General features: G+C 42.4%; 1 protein-coding gene across 1 annotated transcript in view; it reads left to right on the forward strand.

Annotated features, from left to right (window-relative positions):
* Positions 1 to 5,241: 5,241 nt before the first annotated feature.
* Positions 5,242 to 22,165, forward strand: part of SLC7A1 (solute carrier family 7 member 1) — a 59,848-nt gene continuing 42,924 nt past the window's right edge. Inside the window, exon 1 of the mRNA XM_054973357.1 lies at positions 5,242 to 6,147. The gene's annotated coding sequence lies outside the window, so the exon portion shown is untranslated. The remainder of the gene's footprint in view (positions 6,148 to 22,165) is intronic.

The raw sequence follows: 22,165 nt of genomic DNA on the forward strand, positions 1-22,165 counted from the left end.
TTGGCTGCTGATTGGTTGGCCACCTGCTGGTCACCACTCCCACCCTCCTCAGCTCTCTGAGCTTTTCTGCATTTTAATTTTTTTTTTTAAAAAAAGGGTTGGAACACTGTAGTTTCATTTCTCGAAGGGCTGTGGAAACCACTCCCTCTTAATTTTTTGTTAAGCAAGGGAAGGATCGTAAGGCTGTGTCCTCATCTCTCAAATGGCTGTGGAAATTTCTCCCTCCTTCCTCCGCTCTTTTCATGCTTTTTATTTTTTAAGTAAGGGAAGGATCACAACGTTGCAAGGCTGCGTCCTCATCTCTCAAATAGCTGCGGAAACCGCTGCCTCCTTCCCCTACTCTTTACACACTCCCTCTTTATTTTCTATTTTTTAAGTGAAGGAAGGATCGTAAGGCTGTGTAGTAGTTTCTCAAATGGCTGTGGAAACCCTCCCTCTCCCCACACACATCTTCACTTTTTTCATCTTTGGCATTAGGAGAGGCCTGAAACAAGCCCCAAGAAACTGAGCATCCATCCCCCCCTTTTTAATTAGGGGGAGTTACATGCTCTGAGACATTCATGCATTCTACCCCTTTAAGCACAATGTCCGTCCTGTTCCCTGATGGCAATCCACATTCCCCACTAATCACGTCTTGGGTTTTCTTTTTTATTTTATTTACAACAGGGGCTCATTTTCATGGTGATTTAGAAACGGGGGTGGGGCACTCATCTCAAGAATCCGCCTTCCTCATCCCAGAACACGGTCATGTGATATGAGGAGGCCAGTGAGAACACTGTTTTTTGGGCAGCATGTGAACATTTTGCTCTGACCGAGAGATGCCCTTTTGCATCAAGTAGACAAAACCACATAAGAACAAGATGCTAGAAGCTAGTGGAACAAGCACGAAAAGTACTTTGGAGGTTTCCCCCCAGAACTCCACCACCAATTGCTTCTCCAGATTTTTTTTTTAATTGGTGGGCACGGGATTGCCCAATCAGTAAATACAGGGACAGGGAGACAGGGCAGGGAATGGGCTCCAACACTGCAACATCACGAAGCATGCACTGAAATTTTTTTTTTAAAGTCATGTCAACTCCAGCCCTCAACAAACAGTGGCTTCAAACAGACACATTTCAACTTGTCTGGAATGAGAAAGCAGACACCAAATCGCCTTGAGGTCGTGCAGTGCGGAATGCCGGGAGCCCAAGCTGATTCAGCACCAATCAACTTGAGTACTCAGTAGCGCTGGCTTAAAGTATGCTGTGCGGAAAAGCTCAAAGTTAGAAAGTTCTTACATATGTAGAAAAAGAAGATAATGTAGAAATGAACAGCCCAAGCCGAAACTTCTACCTAAATACATGAACCACTTTTTGTAGAACATTCTTGTACTAGATTAAAACAAATAAAACAAACAAATAAAACAAATAAAACAAACAAATAAGGTTCTATGTATTGTCGAAGGCTTTCACGGCTGGAGAACGATGGTTGTTGTGGGTTTTCCGGGCTGTATTGCCGTGGTCTTGGCATTGTAGTTCCTGACGTTTCGCCAGCAGCTGTGGCTGGCATCTTCAGAGGTGTAGCACCAAAAGACAGAGATCTCTCAGTGTCACCAACACTGAGAGATCTCTGTCTTTTGGTGCTACGCCTCTGAAGATGCCAGCCACAGCTGCTGGCGAAACGTCAGGAACTACAATGCCAAGACCACGGCAATACAGCCCGGAAAACCCACAACAACCAAATAAGGTTCTATCTCACTAGGGCATGTTTGGGTTTCTCGCTCTAAGAGAGGTGATGATGACTGCTTCAACCGGGGCAAGAACGTTTTCTGGGGCAGCTCCATCTTTTTTTGTGATGGGTTGTCAAATTATACAAGAACTGTGCCTTACTCTTATAATATAGAGTGGTGTTTTAATTATTTATTGTATATGGATTATTTTTAGCTGGGAACCACTTCGAGCTTTTATGACTAGTGGTATAGGCATACATTAAATAAATAAATCCAACTCAGAAATTATCTCCTTGCACTGGTTAGTGTTTCTTCTTTGGGATACCTTTTCCAGTTTACTGCTACTGTTGATGTTGTAATGTCTGGATGCATCCTGTTCCTTGGTGCCTGCAGTTCCCCAGAGAAGGAGCTCTGAGGTGGATCATGCCTCATCAAGTGTGGTTCCTACGCTAGTATTAGGGACACACAGAAGAGCTACTCCATTGCACTGCCACCTGGATTTTCTGCCTTGGTTCCCATTTGGTGTCACGTGATGTATATTCCTGGTGACAGTAATGCATTCAATATGTAGCTATCCAGAGGAAAGCTCCTGCATAGAAGCATCAGGCCAAATCTACCCTACAAATCTGAACCAGCTTAACAGTCATTCCCTCTTGCTGGAGAGAACTGGAAGTTTTAGTTGTGTGTGAAAAGACTTCATGTACCATCCTGAGCAAAGTTAGTCCACTGAAGTTAATGAGAAGTAAGTCCACTGAAGTTTCTAAGTCCACTGAAGTTAATGAGAAGTAACTCAATTTAAGGCCAGAGGAGTTAGCCGTGTTAGTCTGTAGTAGCAAAATCAAAAAGAGTCCAGTAGCACCTTTAAGACTAACCAATTTTATTGTAGCATAAGCTTTCGAGAATCAAGTTCTCTTCATCAGATGCCTGATCAAAACTGGGCAGATACAGAAGGGGAGGGGAGAAGAGAGAGAGAGAGGAAAGAACATATATCACTGTAGGATCTCAAAACATTTTCAGCACCTCAGTAAACAATCCCCAGAATTCTCTGAGGGAAACCATGATACAAAATATAAACTTTAAAATGGTACTAAAAATATTTTTTTTTAAAAAAACTTAAGACTGTTTACTTATTTCTAAATATTCCTGAGCTGGTATAAGGTGGATATCAACCTTATTAAAATGCAGTATCTCTTCCTAATATAACACATTGGTTTTTTGTTAAAATAGTCAAAATATATTGTACTTCTTTACCCCTCACCATGAACATCTTGTCCTTTTCCTTCCTTCAACTGGTTTTGGTGCCAATTCCAATACAGCACTCTCTGAACAGAGAGTTTTGGAAGAGCGCTAACATATGGAAATGTCTTTTTGGGTTTCTTCAGTGTTAGAGTTACAATGTCTGAACTTGCCTTTATAATGCACAAGAAAGATAATCAGGCTCAGGCCTGGCAAATCTCAGGAAGAAATGTGTTCTCAAACTAACTACTCTTGGACTGAGAAATAGGTGCTGAAAGTGTTTAATGTGGCTTGCACAGCCGAGATAGCAATGTCAGGTGATGCATGAAGCGGTGATTCAGGCCAGACTGCTCAGTATGAACATGTTTTGGTATTTTTCACAAGTGATGTTAAGAATGAGATTTTAATCTTCTGTGCCTACAAGGCAATGCAAGAGCCTCATTGGAACATTATGCACATGCTATTTAAGAATGGTTCTCTTCTGCTTTGTATCTTGTATGAAAACACACAGAAATGGTAATGAAGGCTGAGCTCTTATAAACATTTACTTTGGAATAGTCCATTGAACTCAGAGGGACTTACTAGTGAGTAAACATGAATCGGATCCAGTTGAATAACTGTATCTGAAGAGGGGAGCTTTGACTCTCTAAAGCTTCTACTCTGAAAATCCTGTTGATCTTTAAGATGCCACTGGACTCAAAATCCTGCAGTTCAGCTGCACACTTCCTAGGAAGCATTGGTGGGATTTGCTTTGAAACAAATCTGTTTAGGATTAGGCTGTAATACTCATTCTTAGAGTCACTTGTGAAAATTTGTTTTCTTTCTTCTAAAGGCCTCTTCATCCTTGGTTATCTTTTGAATGTTAAGAAGCTTCTAAAATACGCTCTGGTGGATATGAGTTGCAAGTTCCAACATAATTCCCCAAGTCTTCCTCCAATAAATGGGAGTTGGTCCAGTCTCAAGGAAATAAAAGATGGTAAAATCAAGCAAACAAAAACATACATCAGCAAAAGCCTTTATCCTTTAAGGCCTCAGTTATTAAAAAATCCAGTATACAGGATAGCTTGCACTAATATAAAAGGGGAAAAAACCAATGATGGTTCTTACGGCACCTTAAAGACTAGCAGATTTATTGTGCCATTGCTGTTTATGGAACAGAGTCCACTTCATCAGGTGCATGAAATGTTCTAAATTGGCAGATTACTTAAATACTCAAATAGAGGGGGGGGGGGTCCTAAAACCAGGAAGCTCAAAGGCATTAAAACACATTTCAATTTGTGACATTTCTATGTAAAATCCAGATACAGGAAAAATGTAGTGATCAGCCATAGGCACTGTAATAGGCAATAACACAATTTTTCTAGGCTTGCTATGCTAATTGACCATCTGTGTGAAGATATTTTATATTGTCTTTTGCCTGCTAAGTATCAGTTGTACAACACTTGAAGACACATGTCATGCTGTGTATTGTACTGTAATCCTTTGTGGGTGGCATCTCATTTTCTCCTGTTTTACCCCCCCCCCCCCATTTCTTCTTTCCCTTCCCTGGCAGCTCTGATAGCTTCTCTCTCTTTTCCTCTTTCATTTTCTCCTTCTCACCCACAACAGCTACAGTGTTCAGTGGGCATTCTTTTCTTACAATATGAGGGAGTTATATGAGGGACTTTTAACCTCATAATGTATTTTTGTTCAGATTCCAGATTTTTATGCAATCCTGGCACTTTCTTCAGGTAGAGAACCCCGCCCCCCCCACCATTTTGCAGTTCTATCAATTGTATCCCTCTATGTATTTGTTTAATATATACCCTGCTTTTCTCCTCACTGGGGAGCCAAAGCAGCTCACATCATTCTTTCCTTCATTGTTCTCACAACTCTGTGAGGTAGGTTAGGCTGACAATATGACTTTCATCTAAATCATCCAGTGAGCTGCCACAGCAAATTATATAAGACTTATGGAAAACGGAGTTGCTTTGCTTCTCTAAATCTTCTATTTCAACTGTAGATGTTTGTTTTTGGAATGAGAAACAATTGCTGTGGGTGACAGATTAAAACAGCCTTCCTCCAAGAAAAACTTTTCTACCTCATTGCTTCAATTGAAAAGGAGGCCTTGTTCTATTGTGGTATGTTTGTCGACCCAGCAATGGTTCTTTGAATGGCATTTAAAAATAATAGGGGCACTGCTCCAGACAAAATTAAATATTCTTAAATCCATCTAATTTCAAGGGAAAATAAGTGCCTGCTGCAAAAAGCTCCCGAGCTTTCAAAAGTTTGCTTAGCCTTTCCCTGCTTTTCTGTTAGTCATCCGTCTAGCCCTTTGTAAAAATTTAAGAGTGTTTTGTACGGGGGAGGGTACGTTTGTGCCGAAAGACAGAAGAGTTTTAATACGTAAACGTGAGGGCTTTACAGAAGCTACAAAACACCAAAAAACGGAATTGTGCCATTCTCCTCTCGCAAGATACAACACACGTGCCAGCGAAGTTTGGCAACTGTAGAAGCTACCCAGGCGTGCGGAACAGTCTCCCGCCCCTTAAGCCATTGGGCAGCGTATTACTTTTTGGACGTTTCCCTCTTCTTCTCCCCCCTCCGAAGAACGAGAGCGGGAAAGCCACAAAGCGACGAGGCGTCACAGCCCTGCCTCCAGACACACCTCTGGGCGGGAATGTTTATGCTGGAGCGCCGCGCGCTCTTGCCCGTTTTTACGCGCGCGCTGGAGCCCGGCCTTCCCGCCGTTGAGGGCCAAGCGGAAAGGGCAGCTGGCGGCCGTTCGTCGCGCCTCCGAAGGTGCCTTTCCTCCCGCCCCGAGACGGCGGCCATCCTTTGCTGCCGGCGGCGGGGACGCCTGCCTACTTGGCACGCTGGACTGGAGGAGGTGGGGGAGGAAGAGGCGGCCCTTCGCCGCCGCCCTCTTTCCTCCGCCCTTCTTGCCCGTGGCTTCCCCTCCTTCATTCACCAAAGGGAGGAGGAGCCAGGCCACTCCAGGAGCCCGCGGGAGCGGTTGTAAGACGCGAGGTAGCCAGTCCTGCCAGCGCCGACAGCAGCAGCGGTTACTCTTTTGCGTTTTCCTCCCTCCACCGCAACAGCCGGGCGGCTCCGCTTGCCTCTCGCTCTTCCCGAAGCTCCTCGCCGCCCAAAGCGCTCGCTTTTCCAGCCGGTTGCCAGCGTCTCTTTAGCGGGAACTTCTCCGGATTGGGGCTCAGTCCAGGGTGAGTGTGGAGGCGCTCTCCTCTCGCGGTCAGGTCTCCCCTCTTCTGCCCTTTCTTTCTCCTTCTGGCCTCCCGGAGTGAGTGGGGAATAACCTTGCGAGGATGGCCCGAGCCGGAGAGTTCGTGCCTCGGACAGGCTCGCCCGCTTCTCCTGGCCATCTGTGCCGTGAGCTCGTTGCGCGCGGATCCGGCTCGGTCCGGCCGCCTTGTCTTCTGAACGGCGCCGGTCGACATGTGCTCAGGCGCTCAGCCACATGCCAGGCGCTTGGGAGTCCATTTTGCTCAGCGTGGTGCATGATGCAATATTTATAGTGGTGAGCGAGAAGAGGAGGCGGAGGGCGGAAACACGCGCCCTGCTTAGGTGGATGGAAGCAGCGGACACGCGGGCCGGCTCTGGGGTCGCGGCGCCCTTCCCTCGTTCCCTCCCCGACTCTTTCCCCTTCCCAGCTGCGGGACCCTGGCGCTGACCGGCTGATCGAATTCCGCCTTGCCTTACATGGTGCTTTTTTCAGTTACCCGGGAAGGGCCGATGGTTCTTCCTATATAGTGAGTCATCGCTAAGCACGCCGCCGCCTCTTCTGCTCTCCGTTATCCTCTCCCGTCTGCTGTGCTTTTGCCAGCTCTCCCGTTACCTTTTTTCCTCTCGCAAGATACATTTTTTGCTGTTGGGAGGGGTTGGCGCGGAGGAGCTGTCTGATGCAATGAACCTGAAGATGAAACGAGAAAAGGGACGAGTCCAGCTATTTATGGTCACTCGTGGTGGCCTCGCTTGCCTTCAGCCAGGCAGAAGAAGGGGGCTGGCTGTCTTAGAGGAGGGGTCTCGAGCACCAGCCGTACAGGCAGTGGTTGTTCAAACTCACGTGCTGAAGTTTCTGATTTTAGGAACAGCGCTGTCTTTGGAGATCTTTTTTGTTTTCTTGTAATCAGGTGTATATTTTGTCTTTTTCTTATTCTTCCCCTTGTAATGCAAGAACTGAGAGCCAGAACACTCACAGGGAACCCCGAGTTTGTTTGCAAGTAGGATACAGAACCGCGACATTTAATAATAAAAAGACCCGATTGCGTTTGTTTGCCCATCATTTAAGTCATGTAGTTAGTTGACTTTTGCACCTGCTTGCCAACCCACGTAATGGAAATATGGTTAGAATGCATAGCTCCCGCTGATTTGCTTATATTTGTAAGGGAAAGGATTCCTCTTTGAAATGGGATATTGGGGGCGGTATCTGTAGGAGATTTGGTCAGATTTTTTTAAAACAGCCTGTTATCAGTTGCTATAACGGGAAAATATTGATAATTATTGAAAATGCACTGCACAGCAGTTATTTGTTGGTTTATAGAAAATTCCTACAAAACCTTAAGCATGGGGCATGATTGGTCTTGGTGACCTTGTATGATCAGCAGCTGAACTTCATTTGATGCTGACTGTCAGAAGGAAGAAAAAGTGAGATAAATTGAGGCAATAAATATGTGAACAGCTTCAAATTAAGGGAACCAGGAGGGTTTTATTCCATTTCATTATTTGTGTGCAAAACATAAGGACAAGTTATCAACTTTGTTTACGTTTTGTTGGCTGGATACTTTCTTAGGGCTAATTCTCACTGTTTTTGGCACTCACGGAAAAGTCTGCTCACATCAGCAATGTGATATATCAGTCTGTCATTTACAGAACTCACACAGCTACATCCATAATCTCTACTATCCATTTCACAGCAAAGTATTTATTCATTTACTTTATTTATAGTCCACCTTCCATACTGAGACTCAAGGTTGATTACAAAGTGTAAGTCAGTGCAGTCAGTAGGGTGTGACATCCAACAAGCAACATACTAGGATTAGAGAAATATGAATCAATGCAAAAAGTATTAGACAGGATGTGTTAACAATGCAGAAAATGGTATTACAGAAGTCGAAGACTATACGGTATGAGCAGGATAATAACATACAGTAGAATCTTGGTCTCTCAGATCCTAGTACGACATTAACCACTTCACCATACTGGCAGTCTTATTGCCATATGTTGGGGTTTTTTATTACATATTTTTTATTTACTAATTTAACTATTTGACTTAACAACTGATCTATTTTATTAGTAATTATATTTAATCCTTAATTTACAACTACATATTCAAAAAAGGTTTCCATTTTTTCTGAAATTCTTCATTTGGTCTGTTATGTTTATAAGTTGTTAATTTTACCACTGATGCATATTCATAAAATTTATTCATCCAATCAGTCATACCTGGACAAGATTCTGCCTTCCTTTTTGTTGAATATACTACTATCACTGCTGTTAGCATACATTTAAAATGTCCTCTATGCTCTTTTATTATATTACTTGGTAAAATATTTAATAACATATTTTTAGGGTCCAGCAAAAGTGGAACTTCAATATCTCTTGCATCTCCTCATGTATTTTTATCCAATAGCTTCTTGTCTTCTTACATATCCACCACATATAATAGAAGGTTGCATCCATACATTGACATTTCCAACACTTTCCGCTATAATCCTTACTGATTTTTGCAATGTCCTTTGCAGTAATATATCAATTTTCTCTTAACATTTGGCAATCTGTAAATTTAATTTCTTTAGTCTATAAATGTCCCCATTGACTTGTTGAAATATTTCCACCTTATTGCCATTTGTTGTGATGCCACTGTCTCTGCTGATTCTGTTTTAAATTTCTCCACGTGACAACGGTTGTATGTGGATTCATATGTAGTGATTAGAGATGGGCACCGAACGGAAAAAAAAGGAGCCGCTCGGTTCATGGTTCGTTAATTTCTGCAGAACACGAATTTAATGAACTCACCCAATTTCCGAACTGGTTTGAGGTTCTGGGGGGGGAGGAGACTAGGATTGGGGCGGGGGAAGAAAGGAAAAAAGTACCCTTTTCCCAAACACCTCCCCAGTCAGTAAGAAAAACGAGAAAGCAAGAGAAAAGAGGCTTTTCATCCCCTTTTCCAGCAGCCAGAAGTGTAGGCCAAAGATTCAAGTTCCAATCCCAATCCCAACACCACAGCCAGCCACTAAGCTCTCCTCCCTCTCCCACTCTAGAGAAACTGAAACCAGGAATCATACGGCTTCCCCTATTTATGGAAAAAACCAAGAGATTGAACAACACAGGAGCACTCTGGTTGGCAGAAAAACCTGCTTAACATGGTTTTGGAAGGAAGAGATTGGTGTTACCATGGCTGCTGAAGGCCCATCTTCTCAGTTGCCTTGGAGATTCTACCCCCCCTTTTCCAGGCTGGATAGGCCAGAGTGGGAGCTCTCTAGTTGGCAGGGACAGCTGCCAATCAAGCCTGGAGGCCTCAGATTGGGGGCAAGCTAAAGACTGCCACCGTTGCCTGGACAAGGGAGTATTTGGTGCCAAAAGTGTCTGAACTGGCAATGGAACGTTAAGAAAGGTTCGTTTGGTCCGGAAAAACGCGGTCCCATGGAACGTGTGGTTCTTTGACTATGAACTGGCCATTCCATATGGAATTTTGTTCCGTAGTTTGTTTTGTGCCCATCTCTAGTAGCGATACATTGCGGGTCATTCTGCTGGTGTATAATAGCATAATAATAACAACATTCAATTTATGTACCGCCCTGTAGATCAACTTAATGCCCACTCAGAGCAGTTTACAAAGTTTGTTATTATTATCTCTACAGCAATCACCCTGAGAAGTGGGTGGAGCTGAGAGAGCTCCAAGAAGCTGTGACTGACCCAAGGTCACCCAGCTGGCTTCAAGGGGAGGAGTGGGGAATCAAACCTGTCTCTCCAGATTAGAGTCCTGCTGCTGTTAACCACTACACCAAACTGGTATAGAATTCAACTGCCTTGTGAATTGCTTTAATGCTGGTTTACCATATGCAAACAACCTTCATTTGGAGTCACTTCAAGTGGGTGCCATACGGTGGCTGTAATATGGAAACATATTTATATGTAAATATGTAATCATTCAGTTATGGAGAAAGTGATGGGGACTTGCCCCTAGCCAGGCTTCCTCAATGTAGACTCAATTTCCTGCATTGAAAAGCACTTCTCCCAAGGCAGGAATGATGGAAGAAACACTGGGTATGGGTCCTGCCCTAATACAAACACCAGTCTTCTCCAGTCACTGACATATTTGAACTTGCCATTTACTCTGGGTGATGTTTTGGTAATTCTCTGTTTGGGAGAACTTGAGTATTCTTAGGTTTCCTCAACCTTTGGTATCTCAGACTCATAAAAGTTCCTGGGAATTGTGTGGTATTTTATTAGCTACTACTGTTTACATTGAAAGCAGAAAGAAAGCCGATCTAGTGCAACTATTTCATACTTCCACAATTTGTAAAAGAGGATGAAAGCTAACTTTGTGCTTCCCAAAATTGGATCTGAGCACACAGTTTGCATAAGCCGTAAAAATGTTTTCTCTTCACAAAACGCCTTTTAAATTTTAAAGAAATAGGCATAATTTCTCGGAAAATTGGGGGTTTTTTTATACCAAGGTGATATTTGCAGCAGAAATTCATAAAGTAAATAAAGGCATAGAATAAAAATAAATGGGGTCCAACGCACCAATATTTTAACAAAGCGATCCTTGTAGTGGTAAATTTTAAATAATATTTTATAATGTAATTATTGTACTTATAATTATACACTTCCTGTTATTTTGGTGCTTGACCATCTGGTCTATGAGTATTAGTAATAATAAATGGAAATAGAAATAAAATAGAACCAAGCCAGAAAGGCAACTAGAAAGAAAATGTCGCACTTCATACACATGGGTCTAGTCTGGACATATTAACCCAGTTTGATCACTGGAAGCAGGACTGTAGGATTGAATGTTTCCCTATTCCTTTCTCCTTTAGTGCATGCCAATTACCTTCTCAATTTCCTGCATTTCAGTAATCATTGTTTGCTGTGAGACCTGAATTGGGCAAATGCTGATTACCAGTAACTGCTATTTGCTCCTAAACCAGATTCTAATCTACAGGCAAACTCTGGTTAGCAGTAACCATGGTTTTCTCAATTTGGGTGCCCTGGCACTGTAAACAGAAAGTGGGAGGAGAGAAGCCGTCAGAACCCTCAGAATATTCCTGATATCTGAAATAGGTCACTGTGTTTTCTTGGATCAAATTATCTTGGAGATGCTGATGATCCTATTTAGCTAAGCAGTAAAAAGGTGTAACTCAAATAGAGACTCCCTTCTCAACATCGAGATTATTTAATTATTGCCTAGTCTGTTACTAAGATGCTCCATATCTCTATGCAATTAATTATACTGACAATACTAAGTGTTCGGGATTATCCTATGCATTATGGATTAGCATCATAAGAAACTGTTTATGGTATATTTAGAAGCAAACAAACTTCACTCACTTGAACAGAATAAGCCAAGCATGCTTGTGTTTGCAATGAGGGTTCCACACAAATAAAAAACGCTTATTGGCTGTCTGCTGTTACGTTTGGTATCGTATAATCGTATCATAGCCACCAGTATTGTATAATGCAGGGGTTCCCAAAATAGTTCTTATGGGTGCCATGGCACCCATAGACAACAGTGCTGTTGCCCACCAAGTGTTTTTAGAAAGTAAGCAGGGCCGGGTGGGTCTTTTGCCTAGCAGGACTTCTGATTCTCTGGTGGAAGTCTGATTTGCTGTGCAGATTTTTAAAAGCATTGGTTTGGCAGCTGCTGCCACCGCAGCACAAGAATCTTTACTGTGTGACTGAAGGTATGCAAAAATATATGCTTGCAAGAAAATATTTTAAAGCAAAATGTTCATTTTAAGAAACATTCTGTTAAACAGAGCTTCTACCTGAAATGTTAGAGTTACTATTACAGTGATACATAATCTCACTCTCTGACATTTTGCAGGTGGCTCTGTGTCTTTTGGCAGCCGTTTTGTGGTTGCACTTACCCCTCTGTATCAGAATTCCAAAGGTGCCCACAGGCTCAGAAAGAGCGGGATGAGTGTTGCACTAGGAGTGGAGAGATCAGACTGAAGCTTACTGGGCAATCTTGAGCCAATCCTGGGAGCCCTGTTCCATTATTATAGGGGGAGAGTCTACTAGTTTGAATAACCCTGCTATTAAAGCACAGCAGAAAATGTTATTCCCTGATTTGTGCGGGGTGGAGGAGTTGTAGGGTCATGATAGTCTGATGTGAGTAATTATTAGAAGAAGGATCCAGTTGTTAAAAAAATTGATTTTAATTCTAGTAGCATGCACGTGCAGTTCAAGAGTTTGTTTCAGTATGCATCTTTATATGCAGCAGTTCTCTTATTTTAAAGCCAGCACAACGTAGGGGTTAGCAGGTTAGACTAGGATCCTGAGGGCCCAGAGTTCATAACCCCAGAAGCCTGTTGGATAACCTTGGCCTGCTCACTCTCAGCCTCACTCACCTCACAGAATTTTTGTGAGAATAAAACGAAGGAAGAATGGTGTGTGCTTTCCTGAGTTGTTTGGAAGAAGTGGGAAACAAATGTACTAAATGGATCTCCCTTTCCATATATATGATTGACAATAGTAGCGAAAGGTGCAGTGCTGGAAATCGGTTCAGCCCCTCCACTCTTTGTGCCCTTAACAGCACACACTGACAGCCTACCCATTGTGATAATGTTTTTCTGAGTATACAGGAAGGTCTTGTTTTCCTCCCAATATCATGACTTCTAAGCAGTTTGCAGAGATATAAAGGAGGAGTCCTATTGTCAAGACTTGTGGTCAGCTAAGTCTTAGATACTGGGGTCCAGAAAAAAGATGGCTTCTCTTGCTCAAGAAGGAGCAAGAGGAAGCAGTTTGTAGACCAGACCTAGACATTTTGCCGATTGTCAAAACCACTGAATTAGGCTTGGTTTTTTCTAGGCAATGCTAAGATAACATATGTGATGGGAAGTTATCAAGCCCGAAGTGAACTAGCAAACAGATACATTTAGCTGGAGTTAAATTTTTCAGACTTCAATCACAAATACAAGTGTGGTAATTATTGGGTCTACAGTTCTGTTTTAGGCAATTTCTGGAAAACCTGAATTGGAAAACATTTCAGTGCCCTAAATGGATTGTGATACTACTTGGCATATTTACTTGATTTATTATTCCGTTTGGCGTATTTACTTGATTTGTGATTCTATTTGACATATTTGATTTGTATATTTAGTAAACAAAAAGTCCCCATTGGTATGTTTCCTAGCCCTCACTTGCTTCTTTCCCAAAACACATCATCCGCAAAGCAAGAGAACCAGTTTTGGTTTTCTTCTACTTCACTGAAGCAAGAGGTGTTTCAGAAGATGCCAGAAGCCATTACTTCTGTTTCTGCAGGGAGTGCTCATTTAAAAATGCTGCCCCATCATAGCATGATGCTTAGCATAGAATCTCCCAACATTTTGAGGTTGCTGTCCATAGCAGCCATTTTGTGATTGGTCCCGCCTCCCATGGCAGCCATTTTTTTGGTGTTACCTAGTACCCTTTTTTAAAATTGCATAACTGCCCAAGGGCTTAACAGGTTGAAGACCCTGTCATAGATCCTAGGATGGGGGTTGCTGACTTTTTATTGAATGAAGTAACTTCTGGGTAATAAAAAATATTCTTACTCCCCCCTCCCTTCACATGAAGCTGTCAGCTAAGCAGCACAAAGTAAAATCCTGTGAAATAATAGCTATTTTTTTAAAAAAAGCCTAGAGCAGATGTTTTTGCAGTCCTTTCCTGGAGGTTTTAGGGAATGTGTGATATGCAGCTACCTTTTGGACAACCCTGCTCTAAGGGCATCTCTTGTTTTCCTTTGTTGATAATGTTGTAGTAGCTCTTTAGCATTATGAGATGGAGAGTGCCAGGCATTTAGCTTCCATAGCTCTGTTATGGAGGCTGATCATGAAGTGTTATGGCATAGTATATAGAGGGTTAGATGAGGAGCCTGGGAAACCTAGGTTTGAATGCCCATGGAAGCTCACTGGGTGACCGTGGGCCCATTGCATACTCTCAGCCTGACCTCCCTCACATGGTAGTGGTGGTTGTAATTGTGAGAAAATGAAGGAGCAGAGAATGTTGTTCTAAGCTGTTTTTGAGTCCCAACCAGGAAGAAAAGTGGGATATAAATAAATTCAAATGTATGCATGTACTTTCTGCCAAAAAATGTTGCTACTTCTTTAGCATTGGAAGCAAAAGAGACATAGGAACAGCTGTCATAGTATGCTTGTGTGCCAAATGCAGAGCCACAGCTCAGTGCACATGCAATTTCTTACCCATTTCATAGAGAGTTGCTTTTATGAATTAAATCCAATAGTTTTCGAAGTCTTTCATAGCAGACATTTGGGTCATGTTTTCCACCAAGATCACTGCGTCCCTTCCTGAAAGCGACATTGCTGACTTCAGAAGGGAGTAAGCATGCTGAAAATTTCCTGTGGCTGAACCAAAAAGGAAGCATTCAACCCACCAAGAGCAAAAGTAACCATGAGTAGAAGATGTCTGTCTGTGCCTAGACAGAAATAGTTGCCCTTGAAAGAAGGAGGAGGGAAAATCTTCATGAGCTTGCTGTTGACTTGGTCATTGTTAAGAGACTGGGAGTGCTTCATGTTGCTTGCATACCTTTTGCCTCTCCTTTCCCCCTTTCAGTATTAGTGTTCTGTCTGTGCTGACATAGAGCCAAACAATAATGACAGAGGCCTCGGTTCATTTTAGAAGCATTTGTAGTTCTGTTAAAATTGTTGCAAGGCCCTGATCTAGGGAGATCTCTCCCGCAGCATTTCAGGTGCTGAAACAACAATGGGGGCTGTTTTGGCACCTGAAAAGGCACAGGGGAGGGGGGAGCTCCAAGGGTAGTTGCACACGTGCTTCAGATCCTTGTGGCAATTTGAAAAGAACCACAAACGCTTCTAAAATGGTGCCAGCAGCCCCTGGATGGGCTTCTGGTTGCTGTTGCTTGGAGTTTGACTTTCAAACTCTAGCCATGGGTAACTGTAAACTAAAACTTGGAACATGTTCATAACCATAGTTTCAAAGTTAGCTCTGATTAGCACTCCATATTGTAGGTACAACAGTTAGAGTTGTTGGGAAGGCTAGTGGAGCTTAACGTTGGTATATGAATTGTCAAAACTTCTGGTCAGTTGAGTAGTCCATCAAGAATTTAAAGGGGTTTTGAGGATTGCAACAAATAGCAGGGAGATTTGTGCTACTTGGGAAACCTGTTTCTGGAAAATAGTAAAGATTTCAGTAGCACTTTAAGACTAGCCAACTTTATTGTAGCATAAGCTTTTGAGAACCACAGACGCAAGACTCCCTGCTCCTCTGTGCCACTTGCCACTCTGAGCCCTGCCTTTTGCGAAGTCTCCTGTTTGGTCAATAGCTGACTGATTAGCTGACTGGCGTACCACCCTAATGTGAACGTGGGGTGGGGCGAGGCGTGCATGGAAGATGATGATGAGTCTGAGATTCTGAGGAGTAATCCCAATGTATTTGTTGCCTACGTCATAGAATTCCCCAAATAACAAAAATTAGAAAAAAGTCCATATCTTTGAAGACGGTGTTCACTGTGTAAATCGTGAGATGAAGTTTAAAGTTTTGCATATAAGTATTTGACAATAAACATGGTATCCTCTGTGTAGCAGGGTTGGTAGCAACAAATTCATAGAATGTCATGTTTTCAAAGCAAACACAAAACAAACTCCCCTTTAAGGGAAGACTTGGCTCTGTTGAAGTATTCTTTTTGTAGACATAATAGCTACTACGCATATGACTTTTAATGGAGGCAGATGTAAGTATATATTGCTGCAAGGATAGAATGACTGCTTTTATATCCAAAAGCAGTGTGGTAGAACTGAAGGAAGAATAATAGCAAATGTGAGTGATGCTTGCTTTCTCACAAGACTTAAATTGGAAGATGCATCAAACTGAAGCATGGCAAATGACCAACCTCAGATGGCAAATAAAGTCTAACCTAGTCCTGATATTGAAGAATATATGGTGGTTCTGGCATCAGTTAAATTGGGGTACGTGTGTGTGGGGAATATAGGAATATATTTTATGAAGATCTGCTAGTTAATAACATTCTGTCCTGTAATGACTTAATGACAAGAGTTAGAGAAAATCACCCACTGATTTCAGTATTTGCAAATTTGGAGCTTCTTAATGAAACAGAAAAGGGAAGACAGTATGGTTTTATGTGATCTGGCTAAATATGAGGAAGTGTATTGGATGATAAAAATGTTTGCATTGGGTTTTTTTTCAATCATTGGTTGCTGTTGTGTGTTTGGCTAAGGCTTCCTGTGTCTTGGAGAAAACCTTAGGTTTTTTCTCCCTATAGGAAACAATGGAGAGTTGCTAGGGGCAGCTTGTTCAGGGGCCTGTAAAATTGTACCCTTTGGTCCAATTCACTTAAAACCTTTTTTTTCATGGACAAGCAGGGCTAGGTTCCCCGCAATTTTGGTGTTTGTTTGAAAAATGGCCTCCGTGACCCCTCAGAAGGATTTCCCCGTGGGGAATAATCGAGTCAAAAATATTTGGAATTCCAGATAAAACCACAATCTGAATGCTATATTGATATTTTAAGACCCAAATATTAGGAATATTGAATATATATAGTATTCCGAATACTCAAATCTGAATAATGCCAATTTTTTTTAATGCGCACCCCTAAGATGAGATATTTTTGTCCTGCACACGAAGCTGCTTTATACTGAATCAGATCATTTGGTCTGTCAAGATCGGTAAGGCCAGTATTGTTTACTTTGGCAGGGAGTAGCTCTCCAGGGTCTCAGGTAGAGATCTTCCACGTCATCTAATGCTTGATCCTTTTAGCTGGAGATATCGGAAACTGATCTTGGGACCATCTGCAGATACTGTACCACTAAGCCACAGTCCCTCTTAAAAGAAACTGTCTTAGCGGGTGTTCAGCTTTAAATTAACTACCCTTTGTATCATTGGAATAAGAGACGTAATTTCAGTTGTATTGTATAAAATATTTTTTCACGTTCCCTTATGGTACATATTTAATCTATAAGTAAAAATAATAAAAAAGAAACGAGGTTATGTGTAGGTATATTACTTCTAAATGTTACCCTTAATGTATTTTATTCTAGCCTTGTAATAACCTTACTAGACAAGCTTTTTAGACTTGTCTAGTAAGTGTAACATTTTCTATTAACTTCAAGTTACCTTTGGTCAACGTTCCCTCATGGGTCAGTAATGACTCGGTGCTTTCACAACGGACTACCTTTACCTTTACCTTGGTCTGTTTTTATTATGCATGTGAGCTTGCCAGCTGGTTTGTATATTTATACATCTTTGTACATGTGTAGTATACTTTATGCACTCTTACAAATAATCAAGTGTTATCATGCTGGGTAGCCATGCTATGTCCAAGTTTACTCTTTGAGATCTTTCTCTAACACTTTGGAAAAGTGGAAAAGAGCAAGAGTCCAGTAGCACCTGTAAGACTAACAAAATCTGAAGAAATGAGCTGTGGCTCACAAAAGCTCATACCCTACCACTATTTTGTTAGTCTTAAAGGTGTTACTGGACTCTTGCTCTTTTCCACTGCTACAGATAGACTAACACAGCTACCCATCTGGGTCTATCACTTTGGAAAAGCTGTAACTTGTACGCTATCTCATTCTTTTAGCTCTTTATTTGACTTTCATGGATCTGGATTTTGAAAGTCCGAGGGTTGAACATGTTTGTTGAAAGCAGACCAGAAGGTGTTTTAAACTTGTCCACATACAATTTAGGTTGAAGCTCAGTTGCTATCCTAGGCCCAAACTGACACAACTCAACTCAAGCCATGAAGAGTGATGCTGTTGCCCTCCATTAACTTTGTTCTCCAATGAGGAGAGGGCAAACAAAGGACTTTCTTCCCAAGTTTGACTGTACAGGACTCCTTCCCAAGCCATCCCCTATCAAGAAGTTCTGCAAGGTAAAGCTCAGATGTAGAGTTCTCTGTAACCTGAGTTGCTGATTCTTTGATTGCTGCAGTTTTTAAAGACAGTATATGAGGGCACCAGCAACAGAATAAAAGGTAGAACATGTGATTTTTTTCCGGGTGATTTCCCCCTCTCCCCTAGAAACTCTTTAATTCTGTTTGGGAATTTCTTTTAAATGTCAACAGTTACAGGAAACATTACATGAGGGATAACACTGTTTCTTTGTGTTGAGATTTGCTTTCTAGCCAGATCATTATCATTCAGAGTGACAATCTGCAGAAGGAAAGTGCTCATTAGTTTAATTATCTTGCAAGTTTTTAATCCTACAAAGGTTTTTTCCTTTGTTACATAGCCAGTTACTAGTCTAAAGTCTGCAAATTAAAGCAGCGAACTAGATCCTATTAAATCATAATAAGCCATACTGCTGAAATATATCATGTCTGTTTGCTTGTCATTCTCAGTGGTTGTGAAATTGGCAAAACGCAGAAAAATGTAAATACACCATTTTCAGTGTTTAGTATCAGTCTTTGGTTCTGCTCAGTGATGTCTATACTTTCTGTCTCTGTGGATATGCCAGAGAGCATGTGCAGGTGACCCATTAATATCCAGTTAGTGCAAGAAAAGCTAAGGAAAAAATATGGAGTTAACTCCTGCATTTGATGCATATCTCTAGCCAGGAAGGATGTGGATGATCAGAAATCTTTTGGTTCTGGTAGGAGTGTTAGTGTGAGTTGTCTAGTCCACCATCTTCTAAAGAGAATTTTGTAAGCGTCTTTAAAACCATTCCTTTGCTTGTGTAGCCTCTTCTCCAAAGGATTATTAGCCAGGCTGAATCCTGCCAATAAAAACTCCACTCCCTCCTCCCATTAACTGTTGCATAGGCTTCTGTAATCTCATTGTCCAGTAAAACCCTGTCAGTTGAGTCAACTTGTAACTTTAGAGATACTTGTGGAACTTGCATTATTGGTTTCCATGGGGCTATAGCAACATGACCTGATATTTCATCCTGCCTGGACATCTATTAAAACTCTAAACTCTGGCCAGTAAAACTTTAAACTCTGTCTGCAGTAGTATAGCCCAAATGACAAAAGTTTGCTACTGCAGCAAGAACTAGGCTTCAGTTACAGCACCTTTTAGGTATCGCTGTATTGCTGCAATACATTAGGGTTGCCAGGTACCCCCTCACCTTCTGTTGGGAGGGTGGAGTCCCTGGCACTTACCTTGTGCGCTGCACGAGGTCTTCTTTTTTGCATGCGTGCCCTGGAGCCAGCCTGATGACGTCACTTCCGGAAGTGACGTCACCTCGCTGCCCACGCAAGTGCTTCTGCAGTCCACATGGGGTCAATTTGGCCCAGGTGGCATAACATCATATCTGGAAGTGACATCGCCATGCTGGTTGGGAGCATGCGCACAGCATGCACTCCTGAGGTGCCTGCAAATCCCCGGGAGTTTGCAAATCCCCATGAGGGGCAAATCTCCGGGAGTTTGCCTGCTACTGGCAGGCACCTGGGGACCCTACAATACATATTGATTTGTGGTACTGGTTTTAACTTTATCTAGAACTTTCTACATGTCTAATCGTAGCCTTTAAGAAACAAAGTTGCAGTATCCAGAGGAGTTAGCCATGTTAGTCTGTAGTAGCAAAATCAAAAAGAGTCCAGTAGCACCTTTAAGACTAACCAATTTTATTGTAGCATAAGCTTTCGAGAATCAAGTTCTCTTCATCAGATGCATGATCCTAACTGGTCAAATACAGAAGAGGAGGGGAGAGAGGGGAGAAAGAAGGGGACATATATCACAAGGAGACAGAATGCAATTAGCGTGGAGGCAGTCAAAACATTCCTTTGCTTGGAAATGTAAACATCTCCTTTTGGTGTGCAGTCAGTTTGCCGTATTCATTTGTAGCAGTGAAAGTATCCAATTCCTATGTAGTATAAGCCTTCGATGACCACAGCTCTCCCTGCCAGCTGCATCTGACAAAGAAAACTGTGATCCCCGAAAGCCCACACCAGGCGTCACTGGGCTCCCCCAGACCACACCTCTGTAAAGGGAATCTGTTACCTGTGATAATGTGATAACCATTCATAGTCTCTATTCAGTCCCAGCTTGACAGAGTCAAATTTGCATATGAATTCCAATTCAGCAGCCTCCCATTGGATTTTGTTTTTGAAAGGTTTCTGTTGAACCACAGCTGTTTTAAATCTGGGTTTTAAATCTGTGCCTGTTGACTCCATTTTTAATTGATTTTTAGTTTTTTAACAGAAAGGTATGAGACCCCCTCCAGAATAGGTGTGCAGCAGGCAGCCTTAGTCACGTGGGCTTGCTGACTGGCCAGCTTGAGGAAGATGAAGATGCAGGAGGAAGACGGTGACTCGGCTGCCCCTCTGCATGCCTCTCTGATCATAAGGCGAACAAATGCTGCTTGCTCTACCTCCCCTTGCCCAGCCTAGTGGAATCCACGTGCAGAGAGGGGAAGGCTTGGACTCCGCTTCAGCGGGCACTTCGTTGCAAAAGGGCCAGCGAGAGGGAGGGCAGGGCAGGTGCTCTGGGCTTCAGCAGGCTCAAGGACCTGGAGGAGTCTAGTTCCTCTCCCCTCCCATCTCCTTCCAGTTTGGGATGGTCCCTGAATCCATCTCTATCAGCGTTTACAGGACCCTGTAAGATGGGTCTCTAAGATGGGCAGAATCTGTGCTTTCATTTAAGCATTTTCACAATCCCCCCCCCCCTTCCAGGATAGTTACGTGCTCATGAATCGCAGCACTATTCCTGAGGAAGATTTCAAGCCAGCTTTTCAAAAGAAAGCAATGCAAGGCAGTTCATAATACAAAATCTGTTCATTTTTGTATAAAGTGAGGATTGTCAAGTGACGCTGCCAGGCACAGTGAACAGCCAGGCAGTCTCTTAACTTGAACACTTTTGGTGGGTGTAGTTAATGGTAGGGAGACAGCGGCCGGCTTGCCAACCAGGAGAAGAGCAGGAGGAAAGCAAGCCTGTGCAACTAGGGCTGCCCTGCTGTGCGCCTGTTCTGGAGGGAGGCTTCATGGCTCTGTGTTAAAAAACTACAAATCAATTAAAAATGGAGTCAGCAGACACAGGTTTAAAAACCAGGGAACCCACCACTTGTAGTTCCCCTCTGAGCAAAGTTCAATGTCTTCCTACAACTTAAGTGGCTCTTTAATTGGAGGAAGTCTCCTTCCTTTTTCAGTATATATCTCCAAATGTATATCCTCCTTCATGGCATCAGTTGCCTCCCTCAACATCTGATATGTATTATAAATTCCATGGGACAGGCAACATATCTTTTGCTGTGATTTATGGTAAAACGCTGTCAGAGTGCTGTGTACCTTAATGATTTAGAAATCAAACTTCACTTAACTTTAAAAACAACAACAACAACAACTTGCACCTCCAAAGTCTGAAGGAAGAATATGAAAACTGGTAGAGTTGTGGAGATGTGTCTTTTGATGTTCTTTTTGCCAGTGCTCGCCCATTTGTATCGGCACAGTCAACTGTAGGAGAGGCTAGTTGCAAGAATTTCTGAACATTCCATTTTGAGTCGAAATTCTTTCCACTCCCACTGAGTTTTCTGAATCAGCCTCACAGATTGGGTCTCTTTTTAAATGGCAGCCCACAAGGAAAATGAAAGTGCCTTCTTTGCTTTAGAGACAACAGCCTTATTCAGCTGCACCGTTTGGGCTTATTTAGCTAACCATCATCTGCTCTAGACTGGATGTGACAGGGGCCCTGTTGGAAGTACATTTTGTTATGATGGTATAATCTAAAGATCGTAGTCTGTAAAAGGATGACATGGGAGTTACACAGCCAGTCTTAGCTGTGGGTTCTTGCTTAGGTTTCCCAAATTAATGCGGTTCCTTGTAATGTTTCTGTAGGTTATAAAATAAGAAGTTCTGCCAGCTTCAGAATATATTGGCTGAAGGTCGTGCATTTGCATTGGTTTTCTTCTTTCACACTTTACACCCAAAAATGTGAAGTGTGAATGGGTATTTATAAACAAGTGGGAAAATTAGAGACCTAGGACTGGTTGCGTGTTAAGCCTGATGACTAGCCTGGGTTTGTTGCTGAGTAATGTGAAGAATGGTTCAGGGATTTATTATTTATTTCATTTATTTTCCACCTTTAT

The sequence above is a fragment of the Eublepharis macularius genome, chromosome 3 (genome assembly GCF_028583425.1).
Source record: "Eublepharis macularius isolate TG4126 chromosome 3, MPM_Emac_v1.0, whole genome shotgun sequence".
Taxonomy (NCBI): domain Eukaryota; kingdom Metazoa; phylum Chordata; class Lepidosauria; order Squamata; family Eublepharidae; genus Eublepharis; species Eublepharis macularius.